This window comes from Medicago truncatula, chromosome 7 (assembly GCF_003473485.1).
Source record: "Medicago truncatula cultivar Jemalong A17 chromosome 7, MtrunA17r5.0-ANR, whole genome shotgun sequence".
NCBI classification, from domain to species: Eukaryota; Viridiplantae; Streptophyta; class Magnoliopsida; order Fabales; family Fabaceae; genus Medicago; species Medicago truncatula.
In genome coordinates this window covers 26,071,581-26,079,032 of record NC_053048.1, presented here as the reverse complement: position 1 = coordinate 26,079,032, position 7,452 = coordinate 26,071,581, and the positions used below count along the sequence as shown (strand labels likewise).

Genomic DNA, 7,452 nt, shown 5'->3' with positions numbered 1-7,452 from the left:
GCTATGCTTATTCGGTTATTTTTCAATCAATAACTACGAAGAGACCTTGCTTTACTTATGGAACCCAGCAACCAGGACATTGTCTGACAAAATATTGTTTCTTCGGCAGTATGAGGTGAATTTTAAACGTTATTGGAAGTTTGCGTTTGGTTATGATAATTCAGTTGACTAACGAGGTGAGAGTTTTTAGTTTTGGTGATAAAGTTTGGAGAAATATTCAAAGTTTTCCTATGGTTCCTGTTTTCCATACCCATTCATTACATGAAAGTAGTATCAAACATGGCGTGCATGTGAATGGGACTCTTAACTGGTTGGGCATTCAAAGTGAGTTCCATAATGAACATCAAATTGATTGGAAACATATTAGTAATGACAAATTTGTGATCATTTCGCTTGATTTGAGTACAGAGGCATACTGTCAATTGCTGCCCCCTCGAGGTTTTGATAAAGTTTCATGTGTTCAACCAACTCTTGTTGTGTTGCTGGACTCCCTTTGCTTGTCTCATGATTTTAATGGAACTGATTTTATTATATGGCAAATGAAGGAATTTGGAGTTCAAGAGTCGTGGATTCGGCTCCTTAAAATTAGTTATTGGAGTCTTACAAAATTGCCATATGATCATCGACTTTCCTTGTTCCCGCTGTGTCTTTATGAGAATAATGATACATTGATATTGGCATGGCGGGGTAAAAAGGACAATATAATCCCAATCCTCTATAATTTGAGAAACAGTAGAGTAAAGAAATCAAGACTTACCTATGAAATAGAGTGGGTTCTTACAAAGGATTACGTTGAAAGCTTGGTTTCAACTAGCTGAGAGTATGTTTATTTTCGATGTTTACTTGTTTGAATTTATTATGTTGATTCTTCATACTGATTACAATCCTTGTCAATTTATAATTATTGTACTGGCTTTTGTCTTGTACTTGTTTGAAATTGTGGCACCATTGCTATGTTGCTGGCTTTAGCTTGGATTATATTATTTTTATTTATCTTATTCAGAACGGGGTTTGATAATAAGGTAATTTCAAAGCAATTTCTTAAAAGAGCCATGGGAATTTTACTAAAAATTATATTGTTCATTATTTCAAAGAAAAAACTTAAAGAAGTTTATTTTTCTTAGGTACAAAGTTGAATTTTGAACAATTCCTTTCAGGCTTAGTTAATATATTACAAGTATCTTGATAGAAGTCTAAGGAATCATATGATGTTTTCTGCCCAATTACATTGTTTTTCTTTGTCTCTTTGAGTGACTTGGTGAGTTTCACATTTCAATCTCAATACCCTTGTTAGAAAAATTTGTGGTGGTGTGTCATTTGGCTTTATAAGAATTTCATTTGGCTTAGTTAATATATGTGCCTCATACTTCCAGAAAATGCAATTTTTTTGAGAAGTATGAGGCACATATATGGGTATGGGTGTATTAGAAAAAAAGTAATAGACGCACAAACAACATCGATTCATGCAATATCCGCTTTGTTATCCCTTCCATCTTCTTCAATCCTCCGCGACGCATGTTCTCGTTGGAGAAACTCGGCTTACTCACCACGCTTACAGTTCAACGCACTTGATCTTTGTCTCTCAGTATCACTTGACCGTTCACCTTCTTCGCATAACAACGTTTCATCGGAGAGAAGGAGTTTTACCTTTGGAACTTGCCGGGTTGCGTGTGATTTGTATTGGGAAGGAGTTAGAGAGTGGTGACTGCGAGGTGGTGAGTTTGAAGTTAAAGCAGATTGCTGCCATAGCGGAGGAGTGTGTGGGACCGGGTGTTATAGTGAGTTTTGGAGAGTTGAAGTCTTTTGTGAACGATGATGGTGGGTTTGTTGAAGAATTAGGGAAATTGTTGAAGATTCATTATGATAGTTATGAAAGTTACTTGAAATTTCTGGGTAGGTTTCCTTCTGTGGAGAAAGATTGGGATTTGCAGATTCTTCCTATTTGTTAAGGCTTCTGAATCATATCAGAGACCCAGGTCCAGGTATATATGATATGAATATATGATGATATCATATGGTTTATTTACTATGTTTATGTCTCTTGTTATGTTCTGCTTCCAAATATTTTAATTGCTTGCTACTTCTACTTTTTTAATAAAAAAATTCATTTATTTATCTTTGGTCTTAAATCTTTGTGACAAGCCTCTGCCCTTTATTATTTTTTAATAGTATCAAATTTTGAAGCTTAGTCTTTATGTGTCTTATTTGTTTAGTTAGTTTCTTTAGTTGTTATTGTATCATATGTTGGATTTTAATGTTTCTGTTTATGGTGTAATTTATGTGAGATTATGTTTGGCATGAGTTTGAAGCAACAGCCTCCCTAATGGTTCTTCTTTCAATCCAAGCTTTGTTTTTGCAACTTGAGTTTGACGACAACCGTTTACACTTTCTGATTCCATGAAATTTGGACTGCAGCTATAAGAAATACTGATATTTCGTCTTTCTTGTAATTAACTTGCTAACATTGATAAGCTTGGAGATGGATTGCAGCTTTGTGATCCAATTACTATGATTATCACTAATTTTTTGTTATTATGAATGACAAATAAATTGACTGCATCTTTCACAGAGTATTTAGTTTCTTATGCTTTTTGTCTAAACAATTTTGTTTTTTTTGTTGTACAGCTTAATGGATTCATTTGTACCACTTGGTGGTTTTTTTCATCACAGTCCGATTTGAGAGGTCCACTAAATGGTTCATTTGGTTGTGTTCCTCATCATAATCAATTTGGTGAAAAATGTGAACATGAAGTTCTTGGTGCTTCAAATGAAAGATTTTCGGTTTCAGCTCATGATCCATACCCATCTAACTTACCTCAATGGTTGAAGACTACAGAATTTGGCACAACAAAAACATTGACTGTTAAGGTGTGTAGGGTTCAGTTAAATTAACTAAATTCAGTTTAATTATTTGTATAAAAACCGTGGCAATATCCTTTGATTTATTATACTTTAATAGTGAAGACCTTTTCTTTTTGTTTGTGTAAAAAACCATTTTTCTTTCATTCAGTGCAGACCAAAGATGATGGTGTTTTGGGGGATAGTAGTGAATCGTGTACGCCACATAATAACTTGGACGACATATGCCAAGTTCTGCATCAGCAAATTCCCAAGGCAAATACTTGTCCTACTGTTGTGGGATTTCATTGTGCTGACAACAAAAACGAAGACGCCGACAACCACAGCAGCAAAATCGTAGACAAATCACCTAAGAATACATCAATCTCAACTCTCATGCACCTGTTGGCGTTCAAACGATGTCTGCATAACAATCCAGCAATTCTTTCCCTCTTTCTTCTTGGCAAAGCAGGAGAAAAATATTCCAAATCTAACTCATGTTCCAGAATGTAAAAGATCTCGAGTCAGGTGACCTAAGATCATGCAACATGTCCAGTTCAAGTGTGTCCGATGGTAGTCAACTGTCTCCCACATCTGTGACTTCAGTAACCACAGATCTCGGCTTAGGTATATGCACCTCTCCTACCAGCAATAAGCTGACAAAACCTGCAGTTCAATATACAATGGAGCCTCCAAAGGAAATCCCTAATCGATTTACTTCAAGCTTTAATTTGGATGAAGAGATTATCAGGATGCGTCCGTCCCAATCTTCATCCTGCCTAACTTTTGACTATTATCGACAAGCTGATGACGCTAGAAATCCCAAAATTCTTTTTGAAGCTCTTTCCAAGGCGGTAAGATGGCAAGATGAAGCCATAAGGGCTATTATTAAAACAATAATCTATGGCTCAACAAAAAGTGCTAAAGACCATGGGTTAAATCAGCGTGGGGACAAGTGGATGAATTTTGTTGGACCCGATAGGCATGGTAAAAAGAAAATTGTTGTTTCTCTTGCTGAATTACTGTATGGAAGCCGGGAAAACTTTACTTTTGTGGATCTGAGTTCCAAAGAAATGAATGGATGCAATGTGAAATTCAGAGGGAAGTCTCACCTTGATTTTCTCGTAGATGAGTGCTGCAAGAAACCATTGTCTGTGGTTTTCATTGAAAATGTTGATAAAGCAGATATAGTAGCTCAAAGCAGTCTGTCTCAAGCCATCAAGACAGGAAAAATCACAGACTCGCATTGTAACATCCGGGTAATTTGCCTCAAATTTATTAGGGAAATCTACTTTGCTTAGTCGGTTTTGAGGACGAAACTATTTTAGGTGGGTAGAATGTAAGATCCCGGTATTTTATCATATTTTTATTCTAAATTATTTTATCTTAATTTGACTTTAAAATAATTTACCTTTGTAATTTATTGAGTGATAATATTATTTTGTATTTTTCTTTCAAAGTATATATAGCCAAAATTCATTATATTAATTATTAAATAGTGTACCCTATAACTATTTATTCCTACTATTTTTATGTGTGCACGTGTAGAATTGCTCATCTTTATCTCATGTTAGTATTAATTTAATTAAGTATAATGATCAGCCAATAGTATAGAACAAGAAATGGGACAGGTATACAATAGGATAACTAGTGTAGAGAAAAAGAAATGTGTATAAGAAAGAAAGAAAAAAACCGTGTAACCTACCATTCCTCAAGTATAGTGCCACTCATCTAGGAAGAGAGTTAGTGGGAGAGTTATTTAACTAATAACAACAATCAGTTACCTCTTCTCTTCTATTTAGTCACCACTTTGCTGATTCTACACTTTGAAGTATAGAGAGAAAAGGAAGAACCATAGCGGAGAAGGATGAAGGGCTAATAGAGAGATTAGAGCAAACCTTAGGAAAACTATCATAATCAAGTGTAGATTCAGTGGAGCAAAGACCATGAGTATAAATATTAATAGCTGCTATATTGTTAAGGTAAGGGAAAGGGCGCTCCATTTTTTATTTTATATATGTATTTACTTGTTTTTTTTAAAGGATGATGTTTTTAACATGTTTATATATTGTATCATGCTTACATACTATGTGAACTTGATTTTGTATTGCTTCGTTGTGAGTATAACTTGTTGTTTCATGCTTGGATTGAGGTCTTGCATATTTTGTTAGTCAACGTTACTGTCGGTGTAATCAATGTCTCTAGCAGGTGGTTAAGACAATGATTAATTTAGTCGGATACTCATTGTGAGTGGTCTATTTTGTGGAGTTAATAAGCAGGTGTCGCATGCATACATTCAGTGTCGCGTGGTGCTCATAATTGGTTGGGACCCGAAGTCTTGAGTGCCATAATTGGTTGGGGCTTATTGTTTCCTTTTGAGTGCTCATAATTGGTTGAGGCTTGTTGTCTTCTTTTGGTGCCCATAATTGGTTGGGACCCGTGGGGTATGTGGTGTCCATAATTGTTTGGAGCCATGGTGGAGTGTTCATAATTGGTTGAAGCCCACAATTATCTACGAAGAACTTTTGTTGCCCTATAAGGGAGGTGATATCCAGATCATTTGTGTCGCATATAGGTCAACTTTAAGGTGTCGTTCATTTGTCGAGTCCACTGGTGTCTTGGGTCTTGACATTTGTGTAGTTTATATTATTATTTGTACTATTTGCTTGTCTTGAAATACCTGTTAAATATATGTATAACTTGTATATTTGTTTGTTTGGGAGTTGACCTTTTTCCGTATTTGAAAATCAGATAATGATAATGACTTACAGTTGGAGGCTCCGAGATATGTGGACCTTTGGTGCGCCTTGGTGAGATTTTTCACAAGTGTCCAAAGTTATGACCAGCTAGGATGTGTCTTTGGGTAGTGAAAGGCGGAAAGCCTTGTTCTTAGGAATTTTATATTTTGATGTAAAACAACTCTGATCTACTATTCTGAAGATTCAAGAGAAACTTATTTATTTCAACTTTTTGAAGTCAATGAGTTTTCTGTTACTTTTATTATTATTTCTTAAAAAAATGTTCATATTTTTCACTAAGAATTTCCTAAGTTAATCTCTCAAATTTTGGGTCGTTACACGCATGGACGAGAAGTTAGTGTAAACAATGTACTATTTGTTTTTTCTTTCTCAGGTTGCCAAAATAGTTTGATGCAAACAAGGGAACCTTCCAACTATTATGAGGAAAAAGAATAATAAGTGTAAGGGGCGGAGGTATCAAGATAAAAGTTGAACATATGGTTAGAGACATCAGAAACCAAAGCATCGGTGTAGCTAACAATTCAATAAATGTCATTCCTAATCTAAATTTCATAAACAAACGAAAATTGATTGGTGACAATGAACTTCACGATCCACATTTTGTTGAGGATTTCCTTTTCCAGTTTTAGCTTTAATGGGGTCGGATTTGGTGGTTTGAGTTTTAGGGTTTTGTGGTTCAGTGTGAGTAGTTTGGTTTTCAGCAGAATTATTTGGAATTTCTTCAATCACAACCTCAGAGATTTTGATTGGATTATCTTCATGAGTAAAGGAGGGAAGATTATTTAAAAAAGAGCGGTGAACAATAATAGCAAGAGGATTGGTTTCAAAAGGGGTTTTGAGAGTAGAAGAGCGTTATGGAGAAGAGGCAGGCGAGGGTTGAGAGGAAGGTTCTGGAAATTCTTGCATGAAAGATGAAGGTGGAGTTAGGAGAGGTGCAGAGGATGATGATGACGGCGAGTTTGGTTTAGACGGAGGAGAAGGTGGTGACGGCGACCGTTCCGGCGAGGGAGAGGGAGGTTTGTGGCGTGAAACTTTGGCTCCTCTTCCTTTGGTTCTAGCCATGATTTGGAGAAAATTTGTCTTGGATAATTTTGTGTGAAGGATGAAGAGCAGAAGAAAAGACAGATTTTAGAGAGAAGAAGAGAGAATTTCGAAAATGAAGAGAGAAGGAGGTAATGAGTGATTGATGGTTGTTTTTTGTGTTAGAGAGTGGTTTCAAGACTAATGATGTTTTTGCATTAAATTTTGGCTGCAAAGATGCCATTGGGAAGCGTGACATGAGAGTTTTAAGGGATTTTGATTTAATTAAAAATATTAAAAACAAATAACACACAAACAAGAAGATTAAAAGATGCGTGGGGAGCAAGTATAGAGACATAGTCGGAAATAATTTTAGAGATTGATCTGGAGATCAATTATACACTAGGTTTTCTAATAATATATTTTTCTTTAATGAAATTAAAGCGATCTTCAACTAAAGGTTTAGTAAAAATATCACAGTTGTGTGTGAGTTTATTTTCAGTGGATTACCACTTCATCTAAGACCAAAAATAAAATAAAAAATATCAGCTAGTTGATTTTCAGTGTTAACAAAAATTAATTCAATTTCCTTTTTATTTACATGATCTCTAATAAAATGATGTTTAATCTCAATGTGTTTTGATCTTGAATGCTGGATGGGATTTTTTGATAAATTAATTGCACTCGTATTATCAAAAAATATGGGAATATTTTCGTACCTTATTGAGAAATCCTCAAGTTGATTTTTGATCCATAATACCTGGGAACAACAGTTGACAGCTGATACGTACTCAGCTTCCGTAGTTGATAGAGCAATAGTATTTTGCTTTCTACA

At 35.2% G+C, this 7,452-nt stretch overlaps 1 pseudogene; it reads left to right on the top strand.

Annotated features, from left to right (window-relative positions):
- Nucleotides 1–1,396: 1,396 nt before the first annotated feature.
- LOC25498268 (protein SMAX1-LIKE 6-like) lies at nt 1,397–6,226 on the top strand (annotated as a pseudogene).
- Nucleotides 6,227–7,452: the final 1,226 nt, after the last annotated feature.